Below are 13,522 nucleotides of genomic sequence, written 5' to 3' on the forward strand. Positions count from 1 at the left end.
CTTAGAACTGCTTTTGCTGCATCCCATAGGTTTTGGGTCGTCGTGTTTTCATTGTCATTTGTTTCTAGGTATTTTTTGATTTCCTCTTTGATTTTTTCAGTCATCTCTTGTTTATTAATTAGTGTATTGTTTAGCCTCCATGTGTTTGTATTTTTTACAAATTTTTTCCTGTAATTGATATCTAGTCTCATAGCATTGTGGTCAGAAAAGATACTTGATACAATTGCAATTTTCTTAAATTTGTCAAGGCTTGCTTTGTGACCCAAGATATGATCTATCCTAGAGAATGTTCCATGAGCACCTGAGAAGAAAGTATATTCTTTTGGTTTTGGTTGGAATGTCCTATAAATATCAATTAAGTCCATCTTGTTTAATGTATCATTTAAAGCTTGTGTTTCCTTATTTATTTTCATTTTGGATGATCTGTCCATTGGTGAAAGTGGGATGTTAAAAGTCCCCTACTATGATTGTATTACCATCAATTTCCCCTTTTACGGCTGTTAGCCTTTGCCTTCTGTATTGAGGTGCTCCTATGTTGGGTGCATAAATATTTACAATTGTTATATTCTTCTTGGATTGATCCCTTGATCATTATGTAGTGTCCTTCCTTGTCTCTTGTAACATTCTTTATTGTAAAGTCTGTTTTGTCTGATATGAGAATTGCTACTCCAGCTTTCTTTTGATTTCCATTTGCATAAAATATCTTTTTCCATCCCCTCACTTTCAGTCTGTATGTGTCTCTAGGTCTGAAGTGGGTCTCTTGTAGACAGCATATATACAGGTCTTGTTTTTGTATCAATCCAGCAGTCTATGACTTTTGGTTGGAGCATTTAATCCATTTACATTTAAGGTAATGATCGATATGTATGTTCCTATTACCATTTTCTTAATTGTTTTGGGTTTGTTATTGTAGGTCTTTTCCTTCTGCCTTTTGTAGATCTTCTTCCTTTTCTGCCTAGAGAAGTTCCTTGATCATTTGTTGTAAAGCTGGTTTGGCGGTGCTGAATTGTCTTAGCTTTTGCTTGTCTGTAAAGGTTTTAATTTCTCCATGAAATCTGAATGAGATCCTTGCTGGGTAGAGTAATCTTGGTTGTAGGTTTTTCCCTTTCATCACTTTAAATATGTCCTGCCACTCCTTTCTGGCTTGCAGAGTTTCTGCTGAAAGATCAGCTGTTAACCTTATGGGGATTCCCTTGTATGTTATTTGTTGCTTTTCACTTGCTGCTTTTAATATTTTTCCCACATTAAGGAAGTTTTCAACTATAATCTCTTCAAATATTTTCTCAGTCCCTTTCTTTTTCTCTTCTTCTTCTGGGACCCCTATAATTCGAATGTTGGTGCGTTTAATGTTGTCCCAGAGGTCTCTCAGACTGTCCTTAATTCTTTTCATTCTTTTTTCTTTTTTCTTCTCTGCAGTAGTTATTTCCACTATTTTATCTTCCAGGTCACTTATCCATTCTCCTTCCTTAGTTATTCTGCTATTGATTCCTTCTAGAGAATTTTTAATTTCATTTATTGTGTTGTTCATCCTTGTTGTTTATTCTTTAGTTCTTCTAGGTCCTTGTTAAACGTTTCTGGTATTTTCTCCATTCTGCTTCCAAGATTTTGGATCATGTTTGCTGTCATTACTGTGAATTCTTTTTCATGTAGACTGCCTATTTCCTCTTCATTTGTTTGGTCTGGTGGGTTCTTACTTTGCTCCTTCATCTGCTGTGTGTTTCTCTGTCTTCTCGTTTTGCTTAACTTACTGTGTTTGGGGTCTCCTTTTTGCAGGCTGCAGGTTCGTAGTTCCTGTTGTGTTTGGTGTCTGCTCCCAGTGGCTAAGGTTGGTTCAGTGGGTTGTGTAGGCTTCCTGGTGGAGGGGACTGGTACCTGTGTTCTGGTGGATGAGGCTGGATCTTGTCTTTCTGGTGGGCAGGTCCACGTCTGGTGTTGTGTTTTGGGGTGTCTGTGACCTTATTATGATTTTCGGCAGCCTCTCTGCTAATGGGTGGAGTTGTGTTCCTGTCTTGCTAGTTGTTTGGCATAGTGTGCCCAGCACTGTAGCTTGCTGGTTGTTGAGTGGAGCTGGGTCTTAGCGTTGAGATGGAGATCTCTGGGAGAGCTTTTGCCGTTTGATATTACGTGGAGCTGGGAGGTCTCTGGTGGACCCATGTCCTGAACTCGGCTCTCCCACCTCAGAGACTCAGGCCTGACACCTGGCCAGAGCACCAAGACCCTGTCAGCCGCATGGCTCAGAAGAAAAGGGAGAAAAAAAAGAAATAAAACAAAGTTATTAAAATAAAAAATAAAAAATAGTTATTGAAAATAAAGAAATTAAAAAGTAATAAAAAAAGAAAAAAGAAGAGAGCAACCAAACCAAAAAACAAATCCACCAATGATAACAAACGCTAAAAACTATACTAAGAAAAGAAAGAAAAAACGGACAGACAGAACCCTAGGACAATTGGTAAAAGCAAAGCTATACAGGCAAAATCACACGAAGTCCACTGCCTCAATTTGGGGATGATTCATTGTCTATTTAGTTATTCCACAGATGCAGGGTACATCAAGTTGATTGTGGAGATTTAATCTGCTGCTCCTAAGGCTTCTGGTAGAGATTTCCCTTTCCTTCCTTGTTCACACAGCTCCTGGGGTTCAGCTTTGGATTTGACCCCTCCTCTCCATGTAGGTTGCCTAGGGCGTTTGTTCCTGCCCAGACAGGACAGGGTTAAAGTAGCAGCTGATTCCGGGGCTCTGGCTCACTCAGGCCTGGGGGGAGGGAGGAGTACAGAATGCGTGGTGAGCCTGTGGTGGCGGAGGCTGGCGTGACATTGCACCAGCCTGAGGCGCGCCGTGTGTCCTCCCGGGGAAGTTGTCCCTGCATCACGGGACCCTGGCAGTCGGGGGCTGCACATGCTTCCGGGAGGGGAGGTGTGGATAGTGACCTGTGCTTGCACACAGGCTTCTTGGTGGCTGCACCTGCAGCCTTAGCGTCTCATGCCAGTCTCTGGTGTCCGTGCTGATAGCCTCGGCTTGCGCCCATCTCTGGAGCTCATTTAGGAGGTGCTCTGAATCCCCTCTCCTCACGCGCCCGAAACAATGGTCTCTTGCCTCTCCGGCAGCTCCAGACTTTTCCCGGACACCCTCCCGGCTAGCTGTGGCACGCTAGCCCCCTTCAGGCTGTGTTCACGCAGCCAACCCCAGTACTCTCCCTGGGGTCTGACCTCCGAAGCCCGAGCCTCAGCTCCCAGCCCCCGCCCACCCCGGCAGGTGAGCAGACAAGCCTCTTGGGCTGGTTAGTGCTGGTCGGCACCGATCCTCTGTGAGGGAATCTCTCCGCTTTGCCCTCCGCACCCCTGTTGCTGCGCTCTCCTCCGTGGCTCTGAAGCTTCCCCCTGCCACGCCCTGTCTCCGCCAGTGAAGGGGCTTCCTAGTGCATGGAAACCTTTCTTCCTTCACAGCTCCCTCCCACTGGTGCGGGTCCCGTCCCTATTCTTTTGTCTCTGTTTTTTCTTTTTTCTTTTGCCCTACCCAGGTACGTGGGGAGTTTCTTGCCTTTTGGGAGGTCTGAGGTCCTCTGCTAGTGTTCAGTAGCTGTTCTGTAGGAGTTGTTCCACACGTAGATGTATTTATGATGTATTTGTGGGGAGGAAGGTGATCTCCATGTGTTACTCTTTCGCCATCTTGAAGGTCTCCCCACTTTTCAGTTTTTTTTGTCATATGTATTACTGTTATGGCCATCTTTATTAATACATTTTCACATTTCTGATTATTTTCCTATGATAGGTTGTTAAAAAATTGAATCTATTCATCAGAGGGGATCAAAGGAATTATAGGAGAGGTTTTCCCGTATACATTTATGTATTCTTAAAATGTTGAACACTTATATTTATTACTTTGTAATGAGAAAATGTTACAAAAATGACCCTACAAATTACTATATTATCCACCTTATATTTGGAGAGAAAAGCAACATTGCTAGAAGATAGTTTCTGCTTCCTAAGGATGATACAGTTGTGCTTATAAAATAAAAGATATGAATATACTTATTGACACACTGTCTTCTAGAAGGATTGGACCACTTTAGGTGATCAGGCGTGTACGAATGCATGTATCACCTTACCTGTTCATATAATGTTTAAAAATCTTTTGCCTGAAAAGAAACTTTTACCTCTTTCATAGGTTAAAAAGTTTTGTCTTACCTTGCTTTCATTTGCAATTCTTTGTTTACATCTTCATGTGTTTATTGTCAATTTGCATATTGTCTGTGATTGGTATATTCCTATTTGTTAATTTCTCTTGGGGACAGTAAGGTCTTAGTATTTCATTGACTTGTATGGGCTTTTTCAATAGTGAGGATAAAGTACTTTCCCAGTTGTGAATAATTTTTAGTTTTTGTCATTTGCTCATTAGTTTTTGACTTTTGATGTTTATAATTCTAGATTTCTAAGCAGTAAAATGTACTATACTTTCCTTATATTTGCAATTTGTAATTTTTTTGTAATTTCTTACATGTTGTTTTTTGTTTAGAAAGTCCTTCCCTATCTGAATATCATTAAATATGTTATATTTATTCTTTTTATTTTCTAATTAATTTGCATTTTATACCTAGTTCTTTAATCTTCCTGGAACTTATTTTTAATTTTGTGTGGGGAGAACGTATTTATTTTGATGTTTTCCTAATAATTGAAAAGCTTTCTAAATACTGTGATCAGTCTCTTTTCTTTTGGTTTGTGGCATTTCCTTTTTCTTTCTTAAGTGCTTAATTATTGTGAGATTTGTTCCATTGATCTCTTTGTTGATATTCTTTTTCCAGGACTACATTGATTTGATTATAACAGGCTTTCAATTTGTATCAATGGCCGATTGGGCGTTGAAAAAAATGTCCTTCAAATATATATGTACACACACACACAAACACACACATATACATATATATATATATGCTATTCTTAACTCTTTATTCTTATGTGCTGCCAGACATTCTTACCCCACTCTTATAGGCTGGCTGCCTCAGGTGTCAGCTTAAATGGTACTTCTTCAAAGAGACCTTCCCTAACCATCCTGCCTAAAGTAGGGCAGTCTGTGCCAGTATCAGCACAAATAAATCAGTCAGCCTTTCAGAAGTCATTTCCTTTCACACCAAATCTTCCAGATGCAGTTCTCATGTTCCTCATTATTGGGTGAGCTGTTAAAATGAAGACAACTATTGATCCACCGTCAGCTCCTATTTAATTGCTTAAAATTTCCAGCAATTAAATAGGAGCAAATTCTGTCATTTAAGAGAAGTGACTTACTATTGAAGAGTATAAATTCTAAAATTGTAGGTAAAAAACTTATACAGTACATTTTTTTTTAATACAGTACATTTTTGATTATGTCCTAGATGAAAAAGACAGCCAGTGTCTGGGACCAAAGATCAGCAAGGCTCTGTAAAACCTTTGTCCCATTTTAAAATGAAGTATTAGGACATCTGTGCCATAGAGATTCAAGCTAGTGTCCCTGAGAATTTTCAGCTGCACCAGAGTGGTGATTGCTCAACACACTAAACTGGAGAGTGTGGGATAATTATCACAAGAGGACCACACACAATGATGACATGGAAAGTGATTAGTTACAAACAATCAATAGCATAAGAAAAGGATATTAAAAGAAAGTTTTTAGAGGTACTGATTTCAATGAGAAAAGGCTGGTGAGATATTTTGGTTCTTTATTAATTGGTTTTCTTCATGCAGGGCTTTCAAAAAGAAAACAAGTAATTTGAGCACACTAACCAACTTTATTTTTCATGAAAAAAGAAAGCCCTTTGTGATTTTAATGCTGCTTAACTCCTTTCTTCACTGTTCATGTGGTTATAATCTTAAGCAAACAAACAAAAATTTGCTGTTATAAGGCTGTGGTGCTTCAATGGCAGTAATGGCACTGACCCTAGTACAATTTTCAGTAGATAAACAGAGCTAATTGATTTATAACCATTATTCTAATGAAATAATCATAAATAATAAGCTTCATGTTAGGGATTATGTTATCAAGTGTGTTGTTTTGTCCTTATTTCTCAAATGTTTTACTTCGGTGAAGAATTCCAAGCTGTAAATGGTACAGATGAACTGGTTTTCAGGGCAGAAGTAGACACAGATGTAGAGGACAAACATATGGGCACCAAGGGGGGAAAGTGGCGGGGAGGGTGGGTGGTGGTGGGACGAACTGGGAGATTGGGATTGACATGTATACACTAGTATGTATAAAATAGATAACTAATAAGAACCTGCTGTATAAAAAAATAAAATAAACTTCAAAAATTCAAAAAAAGAAAAAAAATAGAATTACAAGCTGTAATCCAAATGAATTGAAGGGACTATTGAGATGATCCAGTCATTGCTTTTTGAAAAACACTTTAAGCTGCAGACCCCTTTTTCAAATGAATATTATTCAGATATGAAAATAAAACTTATTATTTATTAATTAACTAATTTATTTTTTGGCTGTGTTGGGTCTTCGTTGCTGCGCACAGGCTTTCCCTAGTTGCGGCGAGCGGCGTGGGGCGCAGGCTTCTCATTGCGGTGGCCTCTCTTGTTGTGGAGCCGGGATCTAGAGCGCAGGCTCAGTAGTTGTGGTGCACGGGCTTAGTTGCTGTGCGGCATGTGGGATCTTCCCGGACCAGGGCTCGAACCCGTGTCCCCTGCATTGGCAGGTGGATTCCCAACCACGGTGCCACCAGGCAAGTGCCTAAAACTTATTTTAAGAAGTAAAATGAAAAAGAAGGCAAAGCTGTTCTGATTGAGACAGGACTGGGGAGCCCAGATGCCCCGGTGTGGCCCTGCCAGGCATTCCCTGAAGATGTTCTTTAGAACCCCTAGGGCTTCCCAGGGCTGGGTTCAGTAAGCCACTAACCAAACCTTTTGGTTTTACAAACAGGAGCAACAACAGTAACTGCCATTTATTGATAATTTACAGTGTGATAGGTGTTCTGTCTTACTGCTAATTATTATAATAACCCTGTAGATTCAGTTTCATAATGTTCATAGTATAGATTAATAAATTAAGGCTCAGAGTATTTAGTTAACTTCACTGAAGTCATCCTGATGGAACCAGGAATTGAACCCAGAGCCAGATCTTTCTTGGTCTGTGTTCTCCCCTTAGAGAAAGGGTCCTTATCAACTTCTTTCAGTTTCTGTGACACTGTTTTCCTGATTTCTACCCACTTCTCTGACTGCTCCTCTTGTCTCCTTTGCCCGCCTCTTACCCTCTGCCTGCCATCTAATGTTGAATCAGTCCTATGACTATCTCCTCTTGCTGTGTTTTCTTTTCCTAGGGAGGCTCATTCACTGCCTTGGCCTCAGTTAACATCTGTGTATCAGAGCTTCCACACTTAACATCTTTATTTAGCTCATATCATTCCTCTAAGCTCCAGACCCACATGCCCAGTTGCTCCCTCAAACCTTTTCTCAGCATCTCAAAAGCACATTACATTCAGCTCAAGATTTCCCCTCAATTCTGGTCCTTCCTTATTTTTTCCCATTTTTGTTTATGGTGCCACCAACTTGTCCATGGTGTTTAAGTCAGAAACTTCAGAATTTTCCTTGATTGCTTCACTCCCTCATTTCCCACCCTGCCAGTCAAATGCTGGTGATCTTTTTTCTCTGAAGTATTTCTGTAAGCCATCCATTTTCCCACCCCACAGCCACTGTCATAGTTTGGTCATGTCGCTGTTGGCTGACATTATTGCAGTGGTCTCCCAATTTTCCCCAGTCTTTCTGTTTCCCCCTGATGTGCAGCCTCATTGCAGCCAGTCTGGGCTTTTGAAAGTGCCCATGTGATGTTTGAATCCTGGCTCCACCACTCACTAGTTATGTGAGCGTGGCAGGCTGCTAAGTCTTTCCAAACCTTAGTTTCCTCATCTGTAAAATGGTTATATAATTCTTACCTCATGTACTTGTTCTAAGAATTAAATGTGGTAGTATGTGCCCGGCATCACTGTTAGTGATGATGGTAGAGATGACCATACTCTGCTCAAAACTTTTTCAGGGCTTCCTGTTGCCCTTAAAGTCCAAAACTCTTGTCACACTTCCTTGGTGCTCAGTCTCCTTAATCCCTCAAATGTGCTGTGGCCCCTCCTTCTTGAGGGTCTTCACCTAAGTAGTCTTCTCCTCACAGTAGAAGTGTTGTGTCTTTAAATAGTTAATGGAAGTTAACTCATTCTTCAGATCTCACCCAGCCCCCAAATCTTCGCTTATCTTTTACTACCTTGGATTTATAGCTTTTATCCCTGTTTGCAGTTATAATTGTGTATGTTTGTTGCTGTTGGGATTAATGACTCTCTTATCCACCGTTATCTGTCTTATCTACCTTTATATGGAGACAGACCATGTTTATTATACCCACCTGCCATTGTATCTCTGTCAGGGAGCTTAATGCCTGCTACTAACTAAAGATCTTTCTTCCGTCAGTGAGGGATTATACTTCAGTATTTTTTTTCTGTTCTCCAGTGTTTGGTTAAGTTTATTTTTCAACAGCACTGCCTCCTTTGTGGGCAGAATTGTCTGAAATGGACTCTTTCATGTTAATTACTAGTTCTTGTTCTTGATGGAGAGAACTCCCAAGGTAGCCGGAGCCCTCTCAGAATCTGTCATTCTTCTGGTATTGAAATAGGCTAGGGGTTCGTTTTTCCGCCTAGGATAAAGTGCTGTTCTTGTGTTCCTGTCGGTTTTGTGTTTTTGTGGCACTTGTCTATACGTTGGGATTCATATTTTCTTTTGCTTAAGTCTGTATAAGAAATATGACATATTTTAGGTTCACTAACGTCATCAAATGTTCCTTTGTGAACGTCTCATTTAAGTTTTCTTGTTTTTGTTTAGATACCTTGGGTTAAGCAAGTAGCTTTATTTAAAAAGCCAATTTTCCTTATAATATGGGGATCAAAGAATGTGTTCTTAAAAGCTGTCAGAAAAAACGAATTATATAAGCATCTATCCCAATTCATAAGTTTAGTTTAAAAATATTTTAAACATTAGTAATGAATCAGGTATCCCTGTGTTACTTTTTTGTTTCTCAAATACCTGAGAGAAAAAAGAAGCCTGCTTATTTATTTATTTTCCAATAAATATGGAAGGGATAGAAAGGAAATTCTTGAAACTGTTGATTATTGTTGCTTTCAGATTTTCAGTGTCCTTATCTCTAAGATCATTTTTATAGGAATCTTTGACATCAAAATTTTGGTACTGAGATTAAAGTAGTTGTATTTTGTGGGGATTCTCAGGGAAAGATGCCATTTTAGGAAGTAGGGTGAGCGGAGAGAAATTAGGATTCTTTCCAATCTTTTCTGTTTCTTCTCTCATTCCTTCTTTCAGAGAGAAAAGATCCTATAGATAGAATTATTGCTTTTTAAAAAAAATTCTCAAGCCTTACAGTGATACTTGGGCTCTGCTAATTAAAGTAGCTTCATAAGTAATAACTTTCTTTGAAAACACTGTCTTTTATTCCTTATGGATGGAATTGAATGCACAATCATTTAGCTTTTCTTTTTTTTTTTTTTTTTTTTAAGTAGCAACCCAATCCATTTCCACCAAAAATTTCCTTCTAGGAAAGTGGTTTTATGATTAATGGAAAGTGTTATATGATTAATGGTTCTGTAGATATGAAAGTTATAGGCTGGATATCTGCTCCCTTTTATCATCTGTGTCATGCATCTTGTTTATAGTAAATTGAAAAAGGTACATTTAAATGACCAGTAAGGTTGAAGACACGCTCTACTACCTGGCAGTTTCATTTCCGTGTGTCTTCTTGAGAGAAACTTTTGCACATGTGCACAAGGAGACAGGTAGATGTACATGTGCTTGTTGTAACAGTGATAACAGTGGAAAAACATCTAACTGTTCCTCAAGTAGGTGAGTGGATAAGTTGGTATTTATTCACAAAATGGAATGTGAGTACACAGTCCTTTCCTCCAAAATACTTAGGGCACATGTATGTTGGAATTTAGATTTTTTTCAGATTTTGAAAGGTAATCCAGTATATAAACTGTATATTGTGTAATACTCCCATTGGGATCTGGACAATACCCAGTAATCAAACATTAAATCTGTAGCAAAACTTAGAAATATTCATATTAAATTGGATAAATAAATGGTAAATAGCCTCATAGCAGTTGAGTCAGGTTTTTCCATTAAGCTTGGAGAAAAATTTAGTCTTTTTAAAGCTCTTTGGATTTTAGAATTTTGGATAAGGAATTGTGAAACCTGTATTATACAGTTCATAAACGTGAATGAGCTAGAGTTATGTATATCAGTGTGGATAAATCTCAAACACGTTTTTAAAAAATTGAAGTATTGTTGACATATTATATTAGTTTCAATATTTTGCTATTGGGATACATTACAAAATGATCAACACACTGGGTCTGGTTAACATCCATCACCACACATAGTTACAAAGAACTTTTTTTTCTTGGGATGAGAACTTTTAAGATCTACTCTCTTAGCGTCTTTCAAATATGTAATACAGTGTTATTAACTATAGTCACCATGCTGTACATTATATTCCCAGGACTTATTTATTTTTATAATTGGAAGTTTGTACCTTTTGACTCCCTTTACCCATTTCACCCACTCCCTGTCCCCCACCCCTGGCAACCACCAATCTGTTCTCTACCTGTGAGCTTGTGGTTCCGCCCCCCCCTCCGAAATGGTAAGATTTTATTTTTTTTTATGGCTGAATAATATCCCATTGTGTATATCTATACACATATGTGTATAGATATACACACCACATTTTCTTTATCCATTCATCCATTGATGGACACTTAGGTTGTTTCTATATCTTGGGTATTATAAATAATGCTGCAGTGAACATGGGGGTGCGGATATCTTTTCGAGTTAGTTATTTTTGTTTTCTTTGGATAAAAACTCAGAAGTGGAATTGCTGGATCTAATGGCAGTTCTATTTTTAATTTTTTGAGGAACCTCCATTACTGTTTCCTATAGTGGCTATACCAGTTTACATTCTCAGACACATTATGTTGAGTAACATGAGCAATTTGCAAAGAGAATCAAGAACAGATGACATCACTTCTGTGAATTTTAAATAAGCAACAGTGAGGGGTGGGGGAGAGAGAGAGAGATATCTGAAGCAAATAAGGCAAATTGTTGATGGTGATTTCCATACGTTGTTGTATATTTGAATGAGTCTCTGTAGCCCCGAGCTTCTGCTTTCTTCTCTAACCTTTTTAAGAATGCAGGGTTACAACTGAATTAGGTGATAGAGCATAATACATGTTGGGACTGGAAGTGTTCTTAAAATCAACTAAATTATCCTTCTTTCTTTTAAGTGAAGTCATTCCTACTTGTTAAGAAATTATCTTGAATATTTATTTACTTTTCCCTTTTCTGACCTATATCTGTTACTTTTTTCTCTTTTAATATATTTATTTTTTGTTGGAGTATAGTTTACATACAGCAAAATATATGGATCTTCAGTATCATAGTTCCATGAGTTTTGACAAATGCCAGTAGTCGTATAATGCAGTCTTACGAAGATATAGAACATCTCCATTATCCCATAAGGTTCCCTTGAGCTCCTTCCCAATCCGTATTTTCCCTGCCCCGAACACATAGATAGTGTTCTAATTCCTTTCACTTTAGATTAGTTTTGCCTGCTCTAGAACCTCCTATACATGGAACCATATAGTCTGTACTCTGTTGTGTTTGGCTTCTTTTGCTCAGTGTACTATATATATTTTTTAAAGTTTATTCGTGTTGTTGCATGTATCCATAGTCATCCTAATATTGAGTAGTTTTCATTGCATGGATATTGCATAATCAATTTGTCCATTCTCCTGTTGATGAGGTTGTTTCCAGTTTTGGCTCTTATGAATAAAGCGGTTGTAAACATTTTTATACAGATGTGTTTGTGGCCATGTTTTTATTTCTCTTGCGGAAATATCTAGGAGTGGAATCGCTGGGTCATAGGGTAAGTGCATGTTTAACTTTCCCCTAAAAGTATGCAGTCAGCTGAAGTGAAGTGAAAGATTTTGTGGTCATAGACCTAAGTATTCAAATTGAAAATACAACGCGATGAGTAAATATGGATGTAGGAGATGAATGAAAATAATGGTAACACATGTATTTATTGGAGTTTATGTGATAAAATTGGTGAGAGTCGAGAAAACAAATGTATTTTCCTTTTAAATACCCCGTGAAGATCCCATGTGGTTTTATTTCCTCTCAACGTGCTGCTAAAACATGAAGCAATCTTTTGTATTGTCTGTTTACTACCTAAATTGATTTTCAAAAAAATTTTATTAATTTTTAAAGATTTCTTTTATCTACTTAACATTTTTACAGAAGCATGTGCAAAAGAGTCTTTGATATGCCTTATTTGATGGTTGCCATGGAAAAATTAAGGAATTGTATACAAAGAAAATAATATTTATACCTTGATGTTTTGCTTTTGAAACAATTATGATTTCTCCATAATAGTTTGACTTTTTATTGTTATTTTATCCCCAGATGCTTCTTTAGTTTTATTTATCAAGATTCTCTTTCTCTCTCTCTTTTTTTTTTTTTTTTCCACTGTAACAGCTCCTTTACTTTGCAGTGAAAATTGATTTGTATATTCTTTGCCTCTGAGTCCTTGTGGGATTTTTTTTTTTCTTTTAATTCAGACAGAAAGTCACAAAAATTATACTCATCCTCATCAGTTCACTCAGTCCCATGTAATTAATTTTTTTTTCACCTTGATCTTTTGTTAGCACTTTTAATGAGTTCATCAGTTTTTCATTAGAGTTCTGAAAATGCTTATTCATTCAGGTCAGCAGTACAGTCAGTTACCAGAAACCTGTACTTGTCAGAGTCTTTTCCATGAATTTCTTGAAGATGAAACCCTTTTATAGGAACATATTTGCAAAATCATCAGAGTACACCCAGAACTGTCTGTAAATGACAAAAGACTTAAAAATGACCACGGTTAAAGATTTGATGAAAGTTCATAATAATGCAGTTGACAAGAAAATTAGTTATTTCTGAGATATACCTTTTAAAGTAATAACTAGGATTATTACTTATAACATTATACCAGAACATACAAGATTTTTAGAAATTTCATGTAATGTCTGAAACATTTATATTAACATATTTCCATACAAATACAAATATAAGATTTTTAGAAATTTCATGTAATGTCTGAAACATTTATATTAACATATTTCCATACATATTTCCATCCAAATACAAATATAGGATTTTTAGAAATTTCATGTAATGTCTGAAACATTTATATTAACATATTTCATACAAATAACCCAATGAAAGTTTACTATTAGTTGTTTTGTTTGTTTTTTTATACTGCAGGTTCTTATTAGGCATCAACTTTATACACATCAGTGTATACATGTCAATCCCAATCGCCCAATTTAGCACACCACCATCCCCACCTCACCGCAGTTTTCCCCCCTTGGTGTCCATATGTCCATTCTCTACATCTGTGTCTCAACTTCTGCCCTGCAAACTGGCTCATGTGTACCATTTTTCTAGGTTCCACACACATG

The 13,522-nt window shown here is 37.6% G+C and overlaps 1 protein-coding gene across 1 annotated transcript in view; it reads left to right on the top strand.

The window, feature by feature from the left end:
- Nucleotides 1-13,522, top strand: part of LOC309623750 (ELKS/Rab6-interacting/CAST family member 1-like) — a 191,751-nt gene that overhangs the window by 56,320 nt on the left and 121,909 nt on the right.

The sequence above is a fragment of the Balaenoptera borealis genome (genome assembly GCF_965194805.1).
Source record: "Balaenoptera borealis genome assembly, chromosome: 2".
Classification (NCBI taxonomy): Eukaryota; Metazoa; Chordata; class Mammalia; order Artiodactyla; family Balaenopteridae; genus Balaenoptera; species Balaenoptera borealis.